General features: G+C 41.1%; 1 pseudogene; it reads left to right on the forward strand.

The window, feature by feature from the left end:
* LOC122479512 overlaps positions 1-26,193 on the forward strand; it is an 83,979-nt pseudogene that overhangs the window by 21,731 nt on the left and 36,055 nt on the right.

The raw sequence follows: 26,193 nt of genomic DNA on the forward strand, positions 1-26,193 counted from the left end.
AATGAGGGTGGAGCCATCAGGAGGGGACAGTTGACTATAAAAAGCAACAGATAGTATGTTAAGAAAATGTCGTGAAATGACATCACAACATTTATAAATATAGACATGTTTTCTACTTCCAGCTTTGTTGAAGTTTAGTCTTCCATAGAATTATTTAACAAAATTAAGCATATTAAAATATTTCTTTTTTTTAATTTTAGAGAGAGAGAGCATGAGCAGGGGAAAGGGGCAGAAGTAGAGAGAGAGAGAGAGAGAGAGAGAGAGAGAGAGAGAATCCCAACCAGGCTCCACATGGAGCCTGATGCAGGGCTCATTCACACAACCCTGGGATCATAACCCAAGCTGAAAACAAGAGTTGGACGCTCAACCAACTGAGCCACCCAGGCACCCCACATGTTAAAATATTTCTAAACATTGAAGAAGAGGGAGAGATTCAAACCAGGAAAAAGTGAGAGCCAAAGCACACCATTGCAAATGACCATGAAACTCTGTGTTGCACCACCTGGCCAATGGGGAGGAAGGAAAATGCAGAAGGCTGCATACCCTCCACAAGCCCACAGGAGGAAGCATCCTGGGACCCTGGGAGGAACACTTCTTAGAACTGAGAGAAATGGATCACTTGGGTCTTTATATAACACTTAAAACATTACACCTAATGGTTATTTTTTTATAATTTAAAATTTTTAATGTAAAATTAAAGGCAACAAAGTGTATTTTTTTAATCTAGGAATATTGACTAGAGGAAACTGAATGGAAGGCACAAGACTACAAAGTAGAAGCTTTAAGTGATGTCACTTGATTCACCCAAGAAATTGTATTAGTTTGCTGTTAATTGGAGGAATCTACACTTGGCTTTATTTTTTCCTCTTTTGACTGCCTGGTGACAGTATGTCATACATGATGTTAATCTTCTATTCTCAGAAGCTGGATATAACCCCTCTGGTTCTTAGTTGACTCCATCTATTATGAGAAAACACCCTCATAAGCAATATTGAGAGAAAATTACTCTTCAGAAGCAATATTAAGAAAATTTTGTGACTCTTATTAAAGTGATCATACTAATTTCTATATCACATGAAGAATATACTTGGCTTCTAGTCTAGTGTGGTCAGCTGGTTGTAGCATGGGATTAATGAGGCCAGTATGCTTCAGGTGCCCTTCAGGTATAGAAAATTTATTCAGAGAAATCCTTTTAGTTGTATGCTCTCTAGCCAATAATCTTGTAACTGTTTGTCACAAGGGAAATCAAGAAAAAGAATGCCTGGGTGATTACCTACAATCACTAAGATGACTACAAGGCAGTCTTCCCCATGTTCCTCCAACCCACTGAGCCCTTTTCCTGTGATGACCTATGTCACAATAATCTTGTGGAGTGGCTGCCATCATCATGTTATAGGTGAGAGAAATGAAGCTGAATCCAGAGAACAAAGTCAACTACATGAAGGTGACCCTCAACAAGTGGGAGAAATGCTCTACTAAAAGAAAATATGTTCACCTCATTACGAGCTTTCTGCACACCACCTAGTCAAACAACAGACAGAAACAAAATAACTGAGCGGTGTTAAAATCTTCTACAGCTCTGTGCTCTACTTACAATTCTTCTCCAAGCTCACAAGCCATTAACAGTCAGCCTGGGGGATGCCCAGCTAGCCTATGTGTTTTTAATTTGGGTTGTTTCCTTCTATTCTATGGCTTTTAGGCACAGGGTTGTTGCCCCCACTCTGACCCTTCTAAGACCCTTCTGGCCTATTTTAAATATCTACAATGGTTCTACTTTTCAGGACCCTGTTCAGTGTCATAGCCTTGCAGACAAGTATGAGAGTGCTATAGAAGATCTTCATTCTAGACATCCCTGCAGCACACTAAACTATGAGGTTAGTGGCTTTTTTTTTTTTTAATTCAAAAGCCAGTGGCTCCTTTACCTGGACACTCCACTTATCTCTTAGTGATTCTCAAGCTTTAGAAGCTCAAGCTTCCCTTTTGGTGAACTTAATCTTTCTTTAATGTTAATTAAAATTTCAAACTCAATGAAGAATCAGAACTAAAAATAAAACTAGCAATGGCAGTTTTTTAAAAATGTCTTTTTGTGTTTTGCTCTGTGTCCTTGTACCACGGACATGAATGAGCTGGCTAGCTTGCCACATGCTCTCTGCCCTTGGCATTGTGGAAAGCTAGACACAACCAGAGCCACATTCCAGGTCAAGGCCATGGGGCTGTTTTGATTTCATTTATAAAGGAGCAGAAAACACAGCCTTTGGAAGCTGGTGAGAATGCAGTCACAGTTTTCTAAAAGAGCTATTGATTTGCTTTTTTTTTAAATAAACATAAATGTTTGCTCCCCCAGTCTCATTTTCCAGGTGTCATTTAGAGTTGAATCAAAGTAAGTTCTAAGAGTTATTCAAGCTCTCCTAATGAAAGCTAACTATTAGAACAGAATTCCTCATGACTTTCAAATGGAATGTTCTACCACAACATCATAAAGCCAGCCTGTTAGTAAACTGGATAAGATTTGATGTGTTTTTCCTTGAAATTACTATCGAGAAACTTTTATTATCGAGAAATTTTATTAAGTCAAGAACATGACAAGGCTTTTTAAAGCATCAGTTCATTGAATCTGTTGGGTTTAGTTGTAAAAGCTTACAGTATGTCATAGCAAACATTGCAGTTGGTATATATATCTTGAGATTTTAGGTTCAATATGTTCAAAAATTCAAGGACACCAAACTCCATTGAAAGCGATGATATTGAAAGTTTAAAAACCTGCTATCTTTCCTGGTGTTCTGCAAAATATGGCAGTTGCAACCTTTGGCTTATAAATACCCTAACATTGCTTTGACATTGCAATAAACCTCAGAAAGGAGCAACAACAAATTAATGAGCATCCAGATCACCCAAAGAAAAGCGATAATCTTTACACAGCTGCTAATCATAAAAGGGAGCTTGTTATTATAGATTGCAAGGCCGAGTTTGGGAAGCAGTTTATCTTCCTCACAGATGTGTTTTCTTCTTGTTTTCCTGTGTTTTTTCATACACTATCACACATATCTACATTGCTAGAGCAACTTCAGCACTCAAAACAAGCATTTTTTTCCCCAAATCAGTTCATTTGCTTTGAAAGCATTTCGACACAGCTTTGGGAGATCACCAATTTAAAGAGACAAATCCTTTCCCCCATGGTACCTTCAGCAACATAACAAGGAGAAGCAAGGAGTCAAGTACAGCCTCTTTCACCAGTAGATTCATCCCAACTGACTGACCCTCCCCAACCAAAAAAAGGGTTGTATCTTCAGCTAATATAATCAATTGTGTATTTGTTATAGAATAGGAGAAAAATATATTTTGTGGGATTTTTTCTTCACTCTTTCCTCAGGCCTCACACAGCAGGGTTTCAGAAGGCTTTTTTTTGAATACTATGAAGTATTTCATTATTGAGAATAAAAACTATTATGTCATAGAAAACTCTCAGAAACTTTACAGATATGTAAGAATGTGTTTCCTTAATGTTGAAGCTTATAAAGTACCTGGAATTTTGCTCTTCAGGATGGAAAAAATCTCATAGGATTTAAAAAAATAATTTATTGTCATGTTACAGTGTAGTCTTGGCTTCGGGAGTAGATTCCTGTGATTCATCACTTACATACAACACCCAGTGCTCATCCCAGCAAGTGCTCTCTGGCGGGCATCTCATAGGATTTTTTTTTTTTTTAAGATGTGGGTTGGAGCACCTGTGTGACTAGGTTAGTTAAGCATCTGACTCTTGATCTCAGCTCATGTCTTGATCCCACAGTCGTGATCAAGTCCCACACTGGGCTCCACACTAGGTGTGAAGCCTACTTAAAATAAAAAAATAAAATAACGTAATGTAACGTAATAAAAAAGTGTGGGTGATTTTCACTCAAGTTGAAAGCCCAGCACAGAATCACAGCATAGTACTTTGGGAGTATTTTACAGAAGGAGTTAATCCCTACCACATGGAACATGAAAAACCATACTTGATGGAGTCCCCATACATTTTTTTTTTTCTCTTGATCACCTTCTCAGCTCCTCAAAGGAGAAAGACAAAAGGCCTGCTGGGAGCACTTGTTCCTGAGGACAGAGCGATGAGCTGTGTCTGTGGGGCTGGTGTGTGTTGGGGCTGCGTCAGATCCCTGTTCATGCCTGAACCCCCCCCAGTTCCTCTCAGCTTCCCTCTTTGACCCTACCTTTATGGCCTGACGTCAGTCTTTATTTAATGGTGTCAAGGCCAAGTTCTAAATTATTTTTATTCATAATCTTCTGCTTTCTAGTTTATAAATTCAGGATGAACACAACCTCCCTCCAAATTAGCCAATATTCCTTTTCCATGCATTGTATTATAGTAACTACAAAATCGAAGTTTACATTTAAATGAAATAACTATGGACACTAGAATAAAAAATGCGTTTCAGTAAATGTATATTTTGTAGAACAGTAAATTAAAAAATTTTTAAAAATTTACATCCAAGTTAATTAGCATATAGTATAATAATGATTTCAGGAGTAGAATCCAGTGATTCATTCCCTAAATATAACACCCAGTGCTCATGCCAACAGTAGTGACCCTTGCTCATTTAGTCCATCCCCCCTCCCACAATCCCTCCAGCAACCCTCAGTTCTCTATATTTAAGAGTCTCTTATGTTTTGTCCCCCTCCCTGTTTTTATATTATTTTTGCTTCCCTTACTTTATGTTCATCTGTTTTATGTCTTAAATTCCACATATGAGTGAACTCATATGATATTTGTCTTTCTCTGACTGATTTTGCATAGCATAATATACTCTAGTTCCATCCACGTTGTTGCAAATCACAAGATTTCATTCTTTTTGATTACCAAGTAATACTCTACTGTATATGTACCACATCTTCTTTATCCATACATCTGTCGATGGACATTTTTTGGCTATTGTCAATAGCATTGCTATGAACATTGGGGTGCATATGTTCCTTTGAAACAGCATACTGTATCCTTTGGATAAATACCTAGTAGTGCAATTTCTGGGTCGTAGGGTAGTTCAATTTTTAATTTTTTGAGGAGCCTCCATATGTTTTCCAGAGTGGCTGCACCAGTTTGCATTCCCACCAGCAGTGCAAAAGTGTTCCCCTTTCTCCGCATCCTCGCCAATATCTGTTGTTGCCTGAGTTGTTCATGTTAGGCATTCTGACTGGTATGAGGTGGTATCTTACTGTGATTTTAATTTGTATTGCCCTGATGATGAGTGATGTTGAACATTTTTTCATGTGTCTGTTAGTCATCTGGATGTCTTCTTTGGAATAGGGTCTATTCATGTTTTTTGCCCATTTCTTCACTTGATTATTTGTTTTTTGGGTGTTGAGTTTGATAAGTTCTTTATAGATTTTGAATACTAACCCTTCATCTGATATGTCACTTGCAAATATCTTCTCCCATTCCATCAGTTGCCTTTTAGTTTTGCTGATTGTTTCCTTCACTGTGCAGGAGCTTTTTATTTTGCTGAGGTCCCAATAATTCATTTTTGCTTTTGTTTCCCTTGTCTCCAGAGACATGTTGAGTAAGAGTTGCTGTGGCCAATGTCAAAGAGGTTTTTGCCTGCTTTTTACTCTAGGATTTTGATGGCTTCCTGTCTTACGTTTAGGTCTTCCATTCATTTTGAATTTATTTTTGTGTATGGTGTTAAGAATGTAGAACAGTAAATTTTGTATGAAATAAGAATAAGTTCATAGCATCCCACACATGTATCTTGTGCCAAGTTAATTTTAGGAATCTCTCTACTTTCTGCATATAATTGTCAGTCAACATTTGGCTGATATTTTTCTTTTTATCAGTTATATTATAAAGACAGTAGGTTTTAATTTTTTACAAATAACCAGTAAAAATGCTGAATATGTTTTCAAATTATACTTGCCACTTTCCATTTCTCTCTTGATGTTCCAGGCCTGCTCCTGCCTGGACAGCCTCTGATCTATCTCCAGCCAAAGGTTTATTTTTTGAGTCCCTCAAGTAGATTGACAGTGATCCAAGACCACTCTTCTGTAGTCCAGTGAGCGTCAGAGGCTATGGGAGAAGTGTGTTTCTCAGTTATCTTTATGTGAGTTTCCTCATTGCTGCTTGAGTGACAATTTTCCTCGAATTTCCACTGCCCACACTGCTGTCACCAGCCCCCTTAGCAGCCATAGCCTTCATGCTGTTCTCTGAGCTTGGCCTCTGTTCTTTCCCTTATAAACCCCTCCTTTTTCATACATCCAGTTCTTCTTCTCCCAATAACCAACCAACTGAGAAAGCTAACAACTCTCTCATATTTGAAATACTGGGGAAAATATTATGTTTCTTAATCGCCACTTTGTTTAATGATGCATATTTAAGGTATTTATAGAACCAGTAGCAAGACAGTTTATTCCATAGGTCTCTAAGAAAGAGTAATATTAGTAAATCATTTATCAAAGTGCAGGTCCCTTTGTCTTCATTCTTTTTTTTTTTAATATTTATTTATTTTTGAGAGAGAGAGAGACCGACCAAGCACGAGTGGGGAAGAGGTAGAGAGAGAGGGAGACACAGAATCTGAAACAGGCTCCAGTCTCTGAGCTGTCAGCACAGAGTCCAACGTGGGACTCGAACCCACAGACTACGAGATCATGACCTGAGCCAAAGTCGGTTTTTAACTGACTGAGCCACCCAGGTGCCTCATTTCCTTTTAATGTTTGTTTATTTCTAAGAGAGAGAGAGAGAGAGAGAGAGAGAGAGAGAGAGAGAGAAAGAAACCAAGCACAAGCAGGGAAACGGCAGAGAGAGAGGATCCTTGTTTTCATTCTTTATCAGGACTGTCCAAGTTATGAGTTTTACCAATTATTTCTTCGCTTCCTTACTTGGCATAGGAAAAGAAGGACCCTTTTGTTGACAGCATGCCCTCAATATTTTATAAAACATAGTCATGATACCATCATGCTCTTCTGAAAAATATTATATATTTCATTGCTTAGATGTAACGGTAAAATAATTTTGATAATAAAATTTAAAGAAATAATGAGCATTAAAAGGATATAATTTTACATTTTCAGGAAAAAGTCTTTATATTCACTTATATAAATGGAATTTGCATTAGAGATATTTGTGTTCTGTATTCAGAAAACGTGGGCAAAAAATAACAGCATCATAACTATACATGCCAGTTTGCCTGCTGTATTTTTGAAATGGGTTTATTGTCCTGGTGTTATTATTAAGAGTGACTCTTTTCAGTTTCAAAAGTGTTCTGGTTTTGGTGTTAATTATATAGCTGCTCTCTTATGGGAGATGTGCATCATATTATAAATTATAAAAGTGATTATAAAAATGATATGTTCCGGGGGGGGGCACCTGGGTGGCCCAGTCAGTTAAGTGTCCAGCTCTTTATTTTGGCTCAGGTCATGATCTCACAGTTCGTGGGTTTGAGCCCTGTGTCAGGGTCTGTGCTGACAAGCATGGAGGCTGCTTGGGATTTTCTCTCTCCCTCCCTCTCTGCCCCTCTCTGCTCGTGCTGTATCTCAAAAATAAATAAACATTAAAAAAATAAATAAATAAAATGATATGTTGGTTATTGATTAAACAGAGTGTAGACTCAAAGCAGCTTCCTCAAGACCCAATTGAGCATCGCATCATGCATCTGTCTGGTATTAAGCATGCCACAGGTTAAGCCATTTACTGTGATGACATGCCTACAGTGGACCAGGAACTTTTCTTGACTTTTGTAACAAGTTTAAGAGCTCATGCTAAGATTGTGTAAGTGCTAAAGTTCCTAATAGGCATTAATGATTGCCTTTTCGTCTAAGTCATATTAGTGATAAGTAATGGTACAAAGAGGATTGGCTGTTTGTTGGCGATATCCAATGCAGATTAGAGGGGAACTTAGATCAAAATGTAGGATTTACTACAATTTGTCCTTCCATATACAGTTGACCCTTGAACCACACAGGTTTGAACTGAGCAGGTCCACTTACTTGCGGATTTTTTTTGTACCAGGACTATAAAAACGTTTTCTTTCCTTTATCTTACTGTATTGTAAAAATATAGTATATAACACATATTACATACAAATATGTGTTAATCCACTGTTGATGTTATCAGTCAGGCTTCTGGTCAACAGTAGGCCCTTAGTAGTTAAATTTTAGAAGAGTTGAAAGTTACATGCAAATTTTCAATGGTGTAGGGGGTCAGTTCTCCTAACTCCTGCATTGCTCAAGGGTCAACTTCATTCAAGTTCAAGTAATAGCTTCATTATCCCAGGAATTTTTTTCCCAGTTGTCTAGTAGAGAACTATTGGAGCAGCCCCTAGATGTATCTTACCACTTGAATATCTTATTCTCCAATTAAACATGTTCTCCATGGACTTCATGCTAGGGGGCTTCTCTGAGGACCTGCTTTGTGTGTTCTCATCTAGGTCTGTTGATCTGTCAGAAGCTCCCAGCCTTCCAGGCATGGTAGACATTGTGACTGAGGAACATGGTGGTGTAAACTCTTTCTGCCTTTTAATTCAACATGAGAAACTTCTGATGACAGAAGAGGTACTGCATTTTGCTTTCTCTTTCAAAAATAATTTCCTCAGTTAATGGCATTGCACGTTTTCTTAAAGATGGCATCAAATTTGGTACATTATAAAAGATGCCAATAATTCCTCAAAACACTGTATTCTAATGGTGAATGAATTCAAATATATTCATTTTCCATATAAATCAAGAAGTTGACTAGTTGTATAAAAGATACTTATTGTTTTTTATTTTCTAGTAGTAAAATAGTGTGCTAACAAATATGAAAGGGTAAATGAGGAGAGAATAATAACTTTTATTTGCTAATCTCTCCCTTAAAAATTCCCCACCATTGCCCTAATCTCAACGCATCCAAAATCCAAGCTCAAGTGATATGTCCACCATGAAGCCTTTTTCTTATCCTTTAATACAGTTCTGTCTCCCTCTCAGAACTCAGTGTGACTCATTCATTTATACTGACATGAATTCAACAGACATTTTTAAATGAGCACCTAATATGGCTGGCCACCATAGCTGAGCAAGACCCATATGGTCTGTAAGCTTATAGAGCTTAAAGACAAGAAGAAAAGGCAAAGTGGACCTTTAGTGTGCTTCCTACTTTGTATTAAGTTTATTTATTTCTTTGTCTTATGTGTTTCCCCTACCTAGTAAAAGTCCTTGAGTGAGACCCCATGTCTGATTCATCTGTATATTCCACACATTGCTTCCCATGTAGCAGGGTGGAGGGACAATGATAGCACTGTTGCCGTTTGAAAGTTTCAGATGATTCAAAACGATTTGGCTGTTATATCTTAGGTTTTCAGAAAATGCAGCAGGGGCAGTGTTCAGTAGGTTTTCTGCCGAACTCAGATTTCTCAGTTTAATGTTTACCCAAAAGAGCTTCATCATTTTTTTTAAAGGTTTTTTTTTTAACATTTATTTATTTTTGAGACAGAGAGAGACAGAGCATGAATGGGGGAGGGTCAGAGAGAGGGAGACACAGAATCCGAAGCAGGCTCCAGGCTCTGAGCTGTCAGCACAGAGCCCGACGCGGGGCTCGAACTCACAGACCGCGAGATCATGACCTGAGCTGAAGTCGGCCGCTTAACCGACTGAGCCACCCAGGCGCCCCAAGAGCTTCATCATTTGACATAGTCCCTACCTCTGGCTCTTGCTGGCTGATTTAGTTGATAAAAATGAAAGTTTGATGACTGTGAAGTCAAGGTTGAAATTCTCCCAAAGCAGGGCTGTGTGGGACTGGCAGAAGACAATGAGAATTATGGCCTTTGCAAAATGTTAATTAAACAAGCAAAACCATTCTGAGATGCACCATAGGACTTCGTCTGTGTGGTGTGGGTATGTTGATTATGAGCATCACAAAGACATGTCTGTGTGCCAGGTCACAGAGGCAAAGCTAGGCATCTGTGCAGAGTGGAGAGCATTGTGAATGCCTTTGTAAGTTTTTTTTTTTTTTTAATTTTTTAAATGTTTACTTATTTTGAGAGAGAAAGAGACAGAGCATGAGCAGGGGAGGGGCAGAGAGAGAAAGAGAGGGAGACATAGAATCTGAAGCAGGCTCCGGGTACCCAGCTGTCAGCACAGAGCCCGACCAACCATGAGATCATGACCTAAGCCAAAGTTGGATGCTTAACCGACCGAGCCACCCAGGCGCCCACCTTTGTTAGTTTAATTCTTTTTTTTTTTTAACTTTTTAAAAATGTTTATTTTTGAGAGACAGAATGCGAGTGGGTTAGGGGCAGAGAGAGAGGGAGACACAGAAGCAGAAGCAGGCTCCAGGCTCTGAGCTGTCAGCACAGAGCCTGACGCAGGGCTCGAACCCACGAGCTGTGAGATCATGACCTGAGCCAAAGTCAGATGTGCAACCGACTGAGCCACCCAGGTGCCCCAGTTTAATTCTTTTTTTAATTATGCCTTTAAAAAATCTTTTCATTATAGAAATTTTAAACATATATAAAAATAGTAGTACAATGAGTCCCCATAGACCCATCATCCAGCTTCAACAATTGTCAATATTTTGCCATTCTTGCTTCATGTATCTCTCTACTGTCCCCACCCACCCACATCCAGCAAACACACACGTGTGTGTGTGTAAATGCACATGCACACTAGATTTAACTTTTTTAACTATAATTTTTTCTAAAGACAAAACTACTGTGTGCTCATTGTAGAAATAATAGTTTAAAGTTAATTTTAAAATGAATGATTGAATTGTGGTCATGGTATGAGGTAGGAGAGAACTGAACAGTCGTGGTGAATTCTTCTGGTTCTATTGTGCCTTTCTGGAGCCTTATTTTTTTCCCATCAACTTTCTGCCCTGATCTCTGTTTGAACCCCCCACCTGCAGGTACAATAATGAAGGGGATGCTCTGTGCTTGATTATGTCTTGACTCCTACAGGCTCAGTCTCTTCCTAAAAAGCCTGTGCTACACCAGGGTTTGGGGCAGAGATTTGCTCACCACGAGTGTTGTACTTTCATTCTCTCCCTCCCTTCTCTCTGATGAGATGGGCCGTGACCTTCTGGCCCTCCCTGTTCATGAAGGGTGGCCCTGATCATGGTGGCAGCCATAGGTCAAGGTGTGTGACTGGCTCTCCTAGGCCAGCTGGCCCTCAGCAGCCCCACAGGTTGGCTTAGAGCCTGAGTCTGCTGTATGACAGTCATTTATGCCCCTCGTCAGCCCCTTCTGCCAGTGATGCAGCCCAAAAACCTGAATATGCCTGGTGCCTGGGTGTTGGTTCCCAGATGGTCCCCATACAGGGCAAAAAAGAAACCAGTGGAAGAGGCAGGCCACCCTAGATTGATAGGTAGTGGTTTTCATAAGCAAGGTAACTTAATGGGCTTGTCTTGGGCAGCCACAAGTCTGGTAGATGTCTGCACCCATCTGCCAGAGTCTTAAAAGTTTGTAGGTATTGATGCCTTAACTGGGTTCAGTCACATGTGCCATCCAGATGGTCTATACCACACCTCACTGTCCTAAGGCTCCATCCTTGAAACAATTCCTAGTATGGAAACTACTTTCCAAGGACAGGGAAAGAGTGAGGAGCCTCCATTTTCCTGGGTCAAGTGCAAGGATCAACTGGTGGTCACATCCTGTCAGTGACATCCTCCAACACTGGGGTCAGCAGGCCAACTCTGACAAATGCATTTTCTTGCTGAAGCCTTTGTTAACTGCTACACTGCACATGTGAAGGGTTATTTGTTGTGTGTCTGGCTCTGTGCTAGGCAGGAGGAGGAGAATGAATGAAAGGAGAGGACCTGGTGCCTGTGCTCCCTATTGTAGGTGTTCTGTGTTGGTCAGCTTGTCTGTGCTGTGGTCGCAGATTCAGAAGTTCAGGCAAAGTGAGCGGCCAAGTGAGTGAAGATTGTCTACCAATATTTGGAACCACTGATCCTGACAATCGAGGTAATGAGTTCAGGGGTAGTGCCAGAAGAGCACATTTCAGTGGGGTTGGCTACAGTAACAGGAAAGAAAATCCAACTCATAGTGGTATCCAAAACACAGGGGCTTTATTGGCTCTGGACTGAATCAGTGTCAGCAAAGAACCTGATTTTGTGCCTTTCCTCTCTGCTGCCCACAGTCCAGGCCTTATCCCTGTGGTCACAGGATGGCAGCCAGGTGTTTCCCATCCATGTCCAGGGAGCAAGAGAGAGCACCATTGTCCCAGTGTTCCATGTACAAGTCTTGAGATCCAGCCTTATCAGGACACTTAGGTCACATGTCCATCTCTGAATGAATGATTGGCCAGAGGAATGGAGGGCCTGTTGGTTACTGCTGGGGGTTAGATTTACTTGAAGTGCAAGGGTTGCAGGGGGAGTGATGAAGATGGAAACAGAAATCTGATCGCTGAAGGGGGCAGCTGAGAGGAATGCTGCCTGGGAAGCCAGCATTCAAGACAGTGGACATGCCTTGTGGCCCTGAGTTCACCTTCACCCCAAGTCTTTCAGGTGTGTGCGGGAATCAGCAAGATGCTCTGCAAAGCAAATAGTGGAGACACTATTTTTAAATTCTTTAGTGCATATCTTAAATGAGTATTGAGGAATAATAGATCCTATGATGCCTGCAGGTATTTTGGCAACTTAAACAAATTGGAGTATTGCATTTTCTATCCTGTTTTTTAGAAAGGAGTTAGAAATTTACAAAGATTATAAGACTCACCTCCATGAAATGATAAGATGTTCTTCTGCGTCCATTTCATTGGTTCTTATAATTTACTAAATAATGAAAGCATGCAAGTAGGGAAGGCAGCATGAATGGATTAGATTCAGCTCAGACAGATGCATGGATGTGGAAATACATTATCTTTACAACAGAATGAATCAGTTATTCTCTAGGTGACTAGGATGCCCTGTGGCAGAGAAAGAGAAACTGATGTGGCTGAGATTAGTGTTTCCAGAAGAACTTGGCTTTGTGTGTGTGTTTCCTGTCATGCTGCTTTACTCCTAGGAACATACAGTCTGTTTCTGGACAATGTGTTCAGTGTTTTAAAATTAAAATAAGGGGCACTTAGGTGGCTCAGTCGGTTAAGCATCTGACTCTTGATTTCCGCTCAGGCGATGACCTCACGGTTCATGTTGGGCTCTGTGCTGTCAGCTCAGAGCCTGCTTGAGATTCTCTCTCTCTCTCTCTCTCTCTCTCTCTCTCTCTCTCTGCCCCTCCCCCACTTTCTCTCTCTGCCCCTCCCCTGTGCGCTCTTGCACGCGTGCTCTCTCTCTCTCTCTCTCAAAATAAATAATAAACTTAAAATTTTTTTAAAAATAAAATAGTGTCAAGAAGACAGACATACAGAAGTTAAGTTGCAGTCAAGGAGTGATAAGGCCTCCCAGATTTTCCTGGCAGTTTAGAATTGAAACATTCTCTTCCCTTCTTAGTCCGGTGTTGACTGCTGTGCTTGCCTCCTTTATATATATATACGTATATATATACATACATATATGTATATGTATATACATATATATGTATGTATATGTATATACATATATATATGTATATATATGTATACACACACACACACACACACACACACACACACACATTTATTCCCCAGCACTTGGTTTAGAGTCACTTCTGAATAAGAAATTATTTCTTGGGGTGCCTGGGTGGCTCAGTTAGTTAAGTGTCCAACTTCAGCTCAGGTCATGATTTCATGGTTGGTGGGTTGGAGCCCCACGTCGGGCTCTGTGCTGACAGCTCAGAGCCTGGAGCCTCCTTCAGATTCTGTGTCTCCCTCTCTCTCTGCCCCTCCCCCACTAGCACTCTGTCTCTCTCTCTCAAAAATAAGAAAAATTAAAAAAATTTTTTAAAGAAATTACTTCTTAATTACTTCTTAATAAGAGATTGTTTACATGATGTTTCATCAAAATTTTGTTGATAATCCTTTGCCCAGTTACCAGTAGCTAAATATCTTCCCTTCCCTGCCCCTACCTTCCAGCCAAATAAAGTTCCAAACAAGCAGATACCTCTCTCCCTGCCCTCCCTCACTCCAACTGGCAGATCCCCAGTTGTTTGCCAGAGAATACCAGCATCAAACACCAAACTCTGACACTGTGAAGAAGAGCTGCCTCATGTTTTTATCAGAGGTCAAACTCTCCGAGGTCAATTAACTGGATCAGAGTGGATTTAATCAAAATATTTAGTGGGAAATATTCCCAGCTCCCTATATATCATACTTTTTATCATTTTTTTTTTGACAAGAACAATTTTGGAAATTGTCTCAAAGTTGCTCAAAGAGTAAGCAGCAAGTGAAGTGGAAAAAAATTAAACTTAAAAAAAATAGGATTTATGAAACTTCTGTTTTCAACCTGGAATATCTGAATCTTAGATTAATAAGAAAATCATATAAATTCATTATGGAAGGAAGTGTGGTATCAATCTAAATTAGATAAAAGTAAGTATATCTCTGTCTCTAACACTGAGGTTTGATCAAGCTTATGCTTTTTAGAGGGTTTAATAGTTTTAATGGAAAAACTCCATCAAAACTCTTGGCTTAAGGGGTCAGGCTGATGACCATGGTGAAAAAAAATATGCTCCCACCGAGAATCTCCTATCAATCATCATGATCAACAACATGACCATAGCTAACACTTCTACAGAGTTCACTATGGAGTTATACAGGTCAAAGCAGGTTTTATACATTAACTCACTAAATGCTCACCACAGTCCTATGAGGAAAAACTATTATCCTCATTCTGATGAGGAAAAGAGAAGACAGGTCATACAGATGGTCACGTAGCCAGACAGTACTAGAAGCAATTAACAAACCCTCTATGGAAGAACCCGGGTCCCATGGTGGTAAAAACAAATGAACCCACTTTTGAATGGAGGATATGACAGGATCACAGTACAGTAGCCCTCCAGGGTATGTTGCTAGGTCTAAACATCTGCTAGTGGCCAGGGAGAAACAGAGTTAGGATAATTCCCAACTGCTAGCAGGCTGGAATTTCATGGATGGACAATAATCCATGCTAGATAATGTTGGCAGGAGCTGGCATGTCACATTTGCCAGTGGACACAGGGATTACAGCAAAGTAAACTCCTGGAATAGATAAGAAAACAAGTCTAGATTATTATAGCTACATTCCTGATTATGTGTACCCACCACTGTTCCCCTTCACTGGGCACCCAGTGGAAGCCAGTGGGAGTCCATGTATAAGTGGATTGGCGGTACTTAGACTGAGCTTGTAATGGAATCTCACTTCCAGGGCTGGAGATCCCAGGTGCTCTACTGCCCTGTGCAAATGCTGTGTGGGGCTGGCAGGCAGATCCACCATGATCCTTATCACTGGATGTCTTCAGCTAGCACTTATTGAGCACTTATTATATGCCACGTAAGCTCTTTACATGCTTCATTTTATCCACACCACAACTGTTGGAGCTGTGTGCCCAAGTATATCTCCATTTTACAGATGAGGCTCAGAGAGAAGAAATAATAGGCCCACAGTCAAATAGGTAGTAAATGGAAGGGCCCCTGGGTGGCTCAGTTGGTTAAGTATCCAACTTCACCTCAGGTCATGGTCTTGGCAGTTCATGAGTTCGAGCCTCACTTTGGGCTCTGTGCTGACAGCTCAGAGCCTGGAGCCTGCTAAGGATTCTGTGTCTCCCTCTCTCTCTGCGCCCCCGCTGCTCACATTCTGTCTCTTTCTCTCTCTTTCTCTCATTCACTCAAAAATAAACATTAAAAAATTTTTCAAAAACAGGTAGTAAATGGAGAAAATGGACGTAATTCTGACTGGGTCCAAAGTCTGTGCTCTAAACCCATGTGCTGTGTGGCTCTGGATGCATAAAATGGGTTGTAGAATGAATGGTACAGTTTTTCTGGAAAATATTATTTCCATTTTGGGACCACCTTTTGTGCTGGGTTTTTTTCCTGAACATGCTCTGTTTCTTTTGTCTTGATGGGCACACTTGTATTTATTCTGTGAGGAGCCACTCTGAAGGCTGGCTCTTAACTCAGGTCACTAGGATCATACTGAGTGAAAATGCATGGGATTCCAGAGCAGGAGAAATGCTGCCCCAACTCAGGCGATGCCCCACCAGGGGCGGCTGCTGCCACAGGGCTGGATCTCTTGCCTAGGGAGCCTCACTTTTCTGCTCTTTCCAGGAACTCCAGAAAGGAAACTGGAAAAGTTGATGAAGCATTTAGAGTGGTTGATAAAATTCTAGAAGCTAAAGCTATCTGAAAAAAGTGATGAGACAGGAAGCAGCCCTGGAAGCTTTCTAAACATGGCTAGTTTCTTTCTATTTTTACCTTTTAGAAACCGTATAGAAATCAGCCTAGGTGGATGTTGCTTCTCGGGAACAGGCATTTCATTCACATGCACATTTCCCTCTGTCTCGTGTGTGTGTGTGTGTGTGTGTGTGTGTGTGTGTGTGTGTAGAGCACAGCAGGGAGGCAAAGTGGGAGGCACGGCCCCCTATACTGTGCACTGACTGCCTGCCTTGTCATGGCTCCAGTTGTTCCAGGATGTTGTCTCTTTTTCTGTTCCCGACCACCCTGCAGATTGGAAAACTGAGGCTCAGAGTACTTATGGAGCATGAACACAGCCATACAGCAGCTGCTAAGTGACAAAGCTGGTCATCAAATTGATGCTTTTCTTAGGATTTCCAAAGCCTGTGTTTCTTTCTCTTCCATCCTTTCTCTCTCTGACTTCTCTCCATTCCTTCCAGAATTCCTTCCTTCCTTTAGGTATATATGTAATTCAAATTAAATTTCCCTCTTACAAAATAGTTGATTTGAATTTTCCAATAATCTATTTTGAAAGAATTTAAAATTTACAGAAAGGTTGCAGAAACATTAAGAAACCCCAGTTATTCTTTATCCAGATTTACCAGTTATTAACACTTTACTACACTTTTCTTTATCATTCTCTCTCTTTCTGTACACACACACATTTTTTCCAAGTCATTTGAGAGTAAGTTACATGCTTGTTTATACCTAAATACCTAAAGCATGTATTTCCTAAGAGTAAGAATATATCTTACATAAACAGTTATCAAAATCAGAATATTAACATCAACACAATACTATTAATCAACAGACCTTATTCAAATTTCGCCACTTGTCTCAGTCATGTCCTTTATAGCAAAAAAATAAATGTACCATCGGTCTTAAATAACACATATTTTCCCCACTATGCTCTCCTGTCATCCATGCTAGAAAGCATCCTTAACGCCTGCCATGCAGGATTTGATTTACAGAGATGTGTTGCTGGGTAGGTATGGGCTTTCTGTGCCGCATCTCAGGGCAGAGAAGAACTCATTCAGCATTGTCTGTCTTTAAGTGAATTCCCAGGATATAGGCCTCTAGTGCGTGTTTGGAACTACCATCTCATGATTTTTCTCTCCAGCCCTGATCCCAAGTTCAGGAGGAGTCCTAAGACTAACCATCCCTGAGTGTATAGCCAGAGCTCTGTCAGCTGTAATCAGTCCAACCACTTGAGGTCAAAGCCCATCATGTTTCTTAATTCCATAGCTGTATTAAACCTGAACATGGTCACAGGCTGCCTGGATAATGTCACCTGGAAGCTATAGAAAAGACCCCTTGCACCATCACCCAGCCTTATTAGCTGTGTGACTCGGCAAAGCCCATCTCCTTGCTTTAAAATTATATATAAATAAAATAATACTGATCTCAAAGATCCATTGTGAAGATTCTAAGACATAACACAAGCATGCTTGGCATAGAGCTTGGCATGTAATATGAGATCCATAACTGTAAGGGGTAATTACTACTAGGTTTAGATGTTTTTGTCATTCTCCAGACAGTGTTGTCTGCTACAGAACTAACACACTGGCGGGCACCCCGGTGTTTCCCAGTATGAGACATTTGTGGGACCAGCCTGGAGATTTCTGTGCCCCCTTTATGGAATTCTGGAGTTGGAGGGTTCAGGGTAGCACAGGAATGTCTTTTGACAAGGTTTCATAGTGTTCCAGGTGATGCTTAGGGTCAGTAAAATGTGGCAAACACTTGAAGGATAGGTCTGCTTTTTGGGAGAAGAGGAGAAAGCATTGTTAGCATAAAGTGATGATGGTGTGTGGGGCGCCTGGGTGGCGCAGTCGGTTAAGCGTCCGACTTCAGCCAGGTCACGATCTCGCGGTCTGTGGGTTCGAGCCCCGCGTCGGGCTCTGGGCTGATGGCTCAGAGCCTGGAGCCTGTTTCCCATTCTGTGTCTCCCTCTCTCTCTGCCCCTCCCCCGTTCATGCTCTGTCTCTCTCTGTCCCAAAAATAAATAAACGTTGAAAAAAAATTAAAAAAAAAAAAAGTGATGATGGTGTGAGCATCTTGGAAATATCTGTGTTTAAGAGGGTTCCTCCCTTTGTGCCGTTGTATGTTCTTGCCTCCATTCCTGCCATATGTGTTTTTGGGTGAATTCAATTATTGTTCTTTCCCTTGACATCTTCTTTAGCTATTTTATTCAGTTAAGTAATTTATTCAGTCTGTCTTTTACTTGAATTTTAATTTGTATCCTACCCCTTACCCTATTTATAAATATAAAAGTGATACAGGATGCTTTAAAAGGAGTATTTATACTACTTTTAAGTATTCGTCTTCTTAACTCAGTAGTTTGAGGTATTTTTTTTTCTTACTATGCAGCTGTCATTTGGATTAAGAATTTTTGGGAGTTGCGGCAAGATGGCGGCTTAGGAGGACGCTGGGCTCACCGCACGTCCTGCTGATCACTTAGATTCCATCTACACCTGCCTAAATAACCCAGAAAACCGCCAGAGGATTAGCAGAACGGAGTCGCCGGAGCCAAACGCAGACGAGAGGCCCACGGAAGAGGGTAGGAAGGGCGGCGAGGCGGTGCGCGCTCCACGGACTGGCGGGAGGGAGCCGGGGCGCAGGGGCGGCTCGCCGGCCAAGCAGAGCCCCCGAGTCTGGCTTGCAAAAGCGGAGGGGCCTGACGGACTGTGTTCCCACAACAAGCGCGACTTAGCGTCTGGGAGGTCATAAGTTAACAGCTCTGCTCGGAAAGCGGGAAGGCTGGAGGACAAAGGGAGGGAGAGCTGCTGAGCCCCCTGACAACAGAGCTCAGTTTGGTGGGGAACAAAGGCGCTCGCCAGCGCCATCTCCCCCGCCCATCCCCCAGCCGAAATCCCAAAGGGAACTGGTTCCTGCCAGGGAACTTGCTCGCTCCGCGCAAACACCCAACTCTGCGCTTCTGCGGAGCCAAACCTCCGGCAGCGGATCTGACTCCCTCCCGCTGCCACAGGGCCCCTCCTGAAGTGGATCACCTAAGGAGAAGCGATCTAAGCCTGCCCCTCCTGCCCCCGAGCACCTTGCCTACCCACCCCAGCTAATACGCCAGATCCCCAGCATCACAAGCCTGGCAGGGTGCAAGTAGCCCAGACGAGCCACACCACCCCACAGTGAATCCCACCCCTAGGAGAGGGGAAGAGAAGGCACACACCAGTCTGACTGTGGCCCCAGCGGTGGGCTGGGGGCAGACATCAGGTCTGACTGCGGCCCCGCCCACCAACTCCAGGTATACACCACAGCACAGGGGAAGTGCCCTGCAGGTCCTCACCACGCCAGGGACTATCCAAAATGACCAAGCGGAAGAATTCCCCTCAGAAGAATCTCCAGGAAATAACAACAGCTAATGAGCTGATCAAAAAGGACTTAAATAACATAACAGAAAGTGAATTTAGAATAATAGTCATAAAATTAATCGCTGGGCTTGAAAACAGTATAGAGGACAGCAGAGAATCTCTTGCTACAGAGATCAAGGGACTAAGGAACAGTCACAAGGAGCTGAAAAACGCTTTAAACGAAATGCATAACAAAATGGAAACCACCACAGCTCGGCTTGAAGAGGCAGAGGAGAGAATAGGTGAACTAGAAGATAAAGTTATGGAAAAAGAGGAAGCTGAGAAAAAGAGAGATAAAAAAATCCAGGAGTATGAGGGGAAAATTAGAGAATTAAGTGATACACTAAAAAGAAATAATATACGCATAATTGGTATCCCAGAGGAGGAAGAGAGAGGGAAAGGTGCTGAAGGGGTACTTGAAGAAATAATAGCTGAGAACTTCCCTGAACTGGGGAAGGAAAAAGGCATTGAAATCCAAGAGGCACAGAGAACTCCCTTCAGACGTAACTTGAATCGATCTTCTGCACGACATATCATAGTGAAACTGGCAAAATACAAGGATAAAGAGAAAATTCTGAAAGCAGCAAGGGGTAAACGTGCCCTCACATATAAAGGGAGACCTATAAGACTCATGACTGATCTCTCTTTTGAAACTTGGCAGGCCAGTAAGAATTGGCACGAGATTTTCAGGGTGCTAGACAGAAAAAATATGCAGCCGAGAATCCTTTATCCAGCAAGTCTGTCATTTAGAATAGAAGGAGAGATAAAGGTCTTCCCAAACAAACAAAAACTGAAGGAATTTGTCACCACTAAACCAGCCCTACAAGAGATCCTAAGGGGGACCCTGTGAGACAAAGTCCCAGAGACATCACTATAAGCATAAAACATACAGACATCACAATGACTCTAAACCCGTATCTTTCTATAATAACACTGAATGTAAATGGATTAAATGCGCCAACCAAAAGACATAGGGTATCAGAATGGATAAAAAAACAAGACCCATCTATTTGCTGTCTACAAGAGACTCATTTTAGACCTGAGGACACCTTTAGATTGAGAGTGAGGGGATGGAGAACTATTTATCATGCGACTGGAAGCCAAAAGAAAGCTGGAGTAGCCATACTTATATCAGACAAACTAGACTTTAAATTAAAGGCTGTAACAAGAGATGACGAAGGACATTATATAATAGTTACAGGGTCTATCCATCAGGAAGAGCTAACAATTATAAATGTCTATGCACCGAATACCGGAGCCCCCAAATATATAAAACAATTACTCATAAACATAAGCAACCTTATTGATAAGAATGTGGTAATTGCAGGGGACTTTAATACACCACTTACAGAAATGGATAGATCATCTAGACACACAGTCAATAAAGAAACAAGGGCCCTGAATGAGACATTGGATCAGATGGACTTGACAGATATATTTAGAACTCTGCATCCCAAAGCAACAGAATATACTTTCTTCTCGAGTGCACATGGAACATTCTCCAAGATAGATCATATACTGGGTCACAAAACAGCCCTTCATAAGTTTACAAGAATTGAAATTATACCATGCTTACTTTCAGACCACAATGCTATGAAGCTTGAAATCAACCACAGAAAAAAGTCTGGAAAACCTCCAAAAGCATGGAGGTTAAAAAACACCCTACTAACGAATGAGTGGGTCAACCAGGCAATTAGAGAAGAAATTAAAAAATATATGGAAACAAACGAAAATGAAAATACAACAATCCAAACGCTTTGGGACGCAGCAAAGGCAGTCCTGAGAGGAAAATACATTGCAATCCAGGCCTATCTCAAGAGACAAGAAAAATCCCAAATACAAAATCTAACAGCACACCTAAAGGAACTAGAAGCAGAACACCAAAGGCAGCCTAAGCCCAGCAGAAGAAGAGAAATAATAAAGATCAGAGCAGAAATAAACAATATAGAAACTAAAAAAACTGTAGAGCAGATCAACAAAACCAAGAGTTGGTTTTTTGAAAAAATAAACAAAATTGACAAACCTCTAGCCAGGCTTCTCAAAAAGAAAAGGGAGATGACCCAAATAGATAAAATCATGAATGAAAATGGAATTATTACAACCAATCCCTCAGAGATACAAACAATTATCAGGGAATACTATGAAAAATTATATGCCAACAAATTGGACAACCTGGAAGAAATGGACAAATTCCTGAACACCCACACTCTTCCAAAACTCAATCAGGAGGAAATAGAAAGCTTGAACAGACCCATAACCAGCGAAGAAATTGAATCGGTTATCAAAAATCTCCCAACAAATAAGAGTCCAGGACCAGATGGCTTCCCAGGGGAGTTCTACCAGACATTTAAAGCAGAGATAATACCTATCCTTCTCAAGCTATTCCAAGAAATAGAAAGGGAAGGAAAACTTCCAGACTCATTCTATGAAGCCAGTATTACTTTGATTCCTAAACCAGACAGAGACCCAGTAAAAAAAGAGAACTACAGGCCAATATCCCTGATGAATATGGATGCAAAAATTCTCAATAAGGTACTAGCAAATCGAATTCAACGGCATATAAAAAGAATTATTCACCATGATCAAGTGGGATTCATTCCTGGGATGCAGGGCTGGTTCAACATTCGCAAATCAATCAACGTGATACATCACATTAACAAAAAAAAAGAGAAGAACCATATGATCCTGTCAATCGATGCCGAAAAGGCCTTTGACAAAATCCAGCACCCTTTCTTAATAAAAACCCTTGAGAAACTCGGGATAGAAGGAACATACTTAAAGATCATAAAAGCCATTTATGAAAAGCCCACAGCTAACATCATCCTCAACGGGGAAAAACTGAGAGCTTTTTCCCTGAGATCAGGAACACGACAAGGATGCCCACTCTCACCGCTGCTGTTTAACATAGTGCTGGAAGTTCTAGCATCAGCAATCAGACAACAAAAGGAAATCAAAGGCATCAAAATTGGCAAAGATGAAGTCAAGCTTTCGCTTTTTGCAGATGACATGATATTATACATGGAAAATCCGATAGACTCCACCAAAAGTCTGCTAGAACTGATACATGAATTCAGCAAAGTTGCAGGATACAAAATCAATGTACAGAAATCAGTTGCATTCTTATACACTAACAACGAAGCAACAGAAAGACAAATAAAGAAACTGATCCCATTCACAATTGCACCAAGAAGCATAAAATACCTAGGAATAAATCTAACCAAAGATGTAAAGGATCTGTATGCTGAAAACTATAGAAAGCTTATGAAGGAAATTGAAGAAGATTTAAAGAAATGGAAAGACATTCCCTGCTCATGGATTGGAAAAATAAATATTGTCAAAATGTCAATACTACCCAAAGCTGTCTACACATTCAATGCAATCCCAATCAAAATTGCACCAGCATTCTTCTCGAAACTAGATCAGCAATCCTAAAATTCATATGGAACCACAAAAGGCCCCGAATAGCCAAAGGAATTTTGAAGAAGAAGACCAAAGCAGGTAGCATCACAATCCCAGACTTTAGCCTCTACTACAAAGCTGTCATCATCAAGACAGCATGGTACTGGCACCAAAACAGACACATAGACCAATGGAATAGAATAGAAACCCCAGAACTAGACCCACAAACGTATGGCCAACTCATCTTTGACAAAGCAGGAAAGAACATCCAATGGAAAAAAGACAGCCTCTTTAACAAATGGTGCTGGGAGAACTGGACAGCAGCATGCAGAAGGTTGAAACTAGACCACTTTCTCACACCATTCACAAAAATAAACTCAAAATGGATAAAGGACCTAAATGTGAGACAGGAAACCATCAAAACCTTAGAGGAGAAAGCAGGAAAAGACCTCTCTGACCTCAGCCGTAGCAATCTCTTACTCGACACATCCCCAAAGGCAAGGGAATTAAAAGCAAAAGTGAATCACTGGGACCTTATGAAGATAAAAAGCTTCTGCACAGCAAAGGAAACAACCAACAAAACTAAAAGGCAACCAACGGAATGGGAAAAGATATTTGCAAATGACATATCGGACAAAGGGCTAGTATCCAAAATCTATAAAGAGCTCACCAAACTCCACACCCAAAAAACAAATAACCCAGTGAAGAAATGGGCAGAAAACATGAATAGACACTTCTCTAAAGAAGACATCCGGATGGCCAACAGGCACATGAAAAGATGTTCAGCGTCGCTCCTTATCAGGGAAATACAAATCAAAACCACACTCAGGTATCACCTCACGCCAGTCAGAGTGGCCAAAATGAACAAATCAGGAGACTATAGATGCTGGAGAGGATGTGGAGAAACGGGAACCCTCTTGCACTGTTGGTGGGAATGCAAATTGGTGCAGCCGCTCTGGAAAGCAGTGTGGAGGTTCCTCAGAAAATTAAAAATAGACCTACCCTATGACCCAGCAATAGCACTGCTAGGAATTTATCCAAGGGATACAGGAGCACTGATGCATAGGGCCACGTGTACCCCAATGTTCATAGCAGCACTCTCAACAATAGCCAAATTATGGAAAGAGCCTAAATGTCCATCAACTGATGAATGGATAAAGAAATTGTGGTTTATATACACAATGGAATATTACGTGGCAATGAGAAAAAATGAAATATGGCCTTTTGTAGCAACGTGGATGGAACTGGAGAGTGTGATGCTAAGTGAAATAAGCCATACAGAGAAAGACGGATACCATATGGTCTCACTCTTATGTGGATCCTGAGAAACTTAACAGGAACCCATGGGGGAGGGGAAGGAAAAAAAAAAAAAAGAGGTTAGAATGGGAGCGAGCCAAAGCATAAGAGACTGTTAAAAACTGAGAACAAACTGAGGGTTGATGGGGGGTGGGAGGGAGGAGAGGGTGGGTGATGGGTATTGAGGAGGGCACCTTTTGGGATGAGCACTGGGTGTTGTATGGAAACCAATTTGTCAATAAATTTCAGAAAAAAAAAAAAAAAAAAAAAAAGAATGGGAGAGAGCCAAAGCATAAGAGACTGTTAAAAACTGAGAACAAACTGAGGGTTGATGGGGGGTGGGAGGGAGGAGAGGGTGAGTGATGGGTATTGAGGAGGGCACCTTTTGGTATGAGCACTGGGTGTTGTATGGAAACCAATTTGTCAATAAATTTCATAAAAAAAAAAAAAAAAAAAGAATTTTTGGCCAGTAGGGGCTCCTGGGCGGCTCAGTCGGGTAAGCATCAGACTTCAGCTCAGGTCATGATCTCATGGTCTGTGGGTTTGGGTTCAAGTTCCGCATCAGGCTTTGTGCTGACAGTTCAGAGCCTGGAGCCTGCTTCGGATTCTGTGTCTCCCTCTCTCTGCCTCTCCCCCACTCATGGTCTGTCTCTCTTCATCTCTTAAAAATGAATAAAGGTTAAAAAAAAGTTAAAGAATTTTTGGCCACATATTTCAATGAGTGGTAACTGGAGGTAATAGTTGTAACAGCACTTTTTTTGCTCCCAAACAAATATATAAAAGATAAAATATGTGGAACACTATATCAAGTCTTTGTTCTTGAAGGGAGTGATATTGTTTTTTTTTCCACTGTTAAAAAATATGTCGACCCTTCCTAACCCTGATGTCACAGCACTTGAGGGGCATTAAAAACCCCCATTCATAAAGAGACAGCTGAGGCTGGGAGGCAGGTGACTGAGCAGGTATCAAACTGATCTAATTTCCCAGCTCTGAAGTTAACATCCCTCTCTACAGGATGCCACTTCTTATTTCCCTCTGAAATTCCATTAGCTGGGATGGGCTTTCCACTGGAGAGCACAGAAGACAATCTGTACAATAGGATTTGCAAGAGATCTAGGAGCTCTGAAACCCAGATTATCTTCCCCACATCCTGTTCTACTGGGCATAATACAGATAGACTCCTTCATATCCAAATGGCTTTTCAGTCTTTAAGGGCCTCTTATTAAAATGGAAATATGTCTGGAGGAATCCCTTCTAAACCCATAGTGGGATAACATTTTATGTTGGGGATTAGTTGATCAAATTAGTTGAGAAAAACACCTAGGGAGGCAGAGAGGGAGGGCACCATGGGAGGAGGGCTGCAGGGTGGGTGGTGAATGTAACAGCGTTCTAAAACTTTTCTGCTTTACAGGTGTAGCAGAAACAGCTCTGTCCAATACTTTATAGCTTTTTATTTTTTTAATGTTTATTTTATTTTTGAGAGAGCGAAATGGAGAGTGCGCACATGAGAGAGAGAGAGAGCATGAGCACGAGTGCACAAGTGGGAGGGAGAGAGAGAGAAAGAAACAGAGGATCTGAAGCAGGCTCCATGCTGACAGCAGAGAGCAATGAAGGGCTTGAACTCTCAAACTGCAAGGTCATGACCTGGGCCAAAGTCAGACGCTTAACCAACTGAGCCACCCAGGCACCCCTAGCTTTTTATTTTTTAAGTGAAGTAGGTATTTAACAAAACAAATTCTGAGTGGATAGGTCAGAACTCTAATATTGCAAGAATTTGAGCCCACTGACTGGATTTTTCAATGTACAGTCTTTGATAAAAGTTTAAATAAAATTGAGATTTGAGTTTTTGACATTTTAATCTTTATGTTTTATAAATAAAACATAATCTCATTTTTCTGTA

This window comes from Prionailurus bengalensis, chromosome C1, assembly GCF_016509475.1.
Source record: "Prionailurus bengalensis isolate Pbe53 chromosome C1, Fcat_Pben_1.1_paternal_pri, whole genome shotgun sequence".
In the NCBI taxonomy this organism is placed as follows: Eukaryota; Metazoa; Chordata; class Mammalia; order Carnivora; family Felidae; genus Prionailurus; species Prionailurus bengalensis.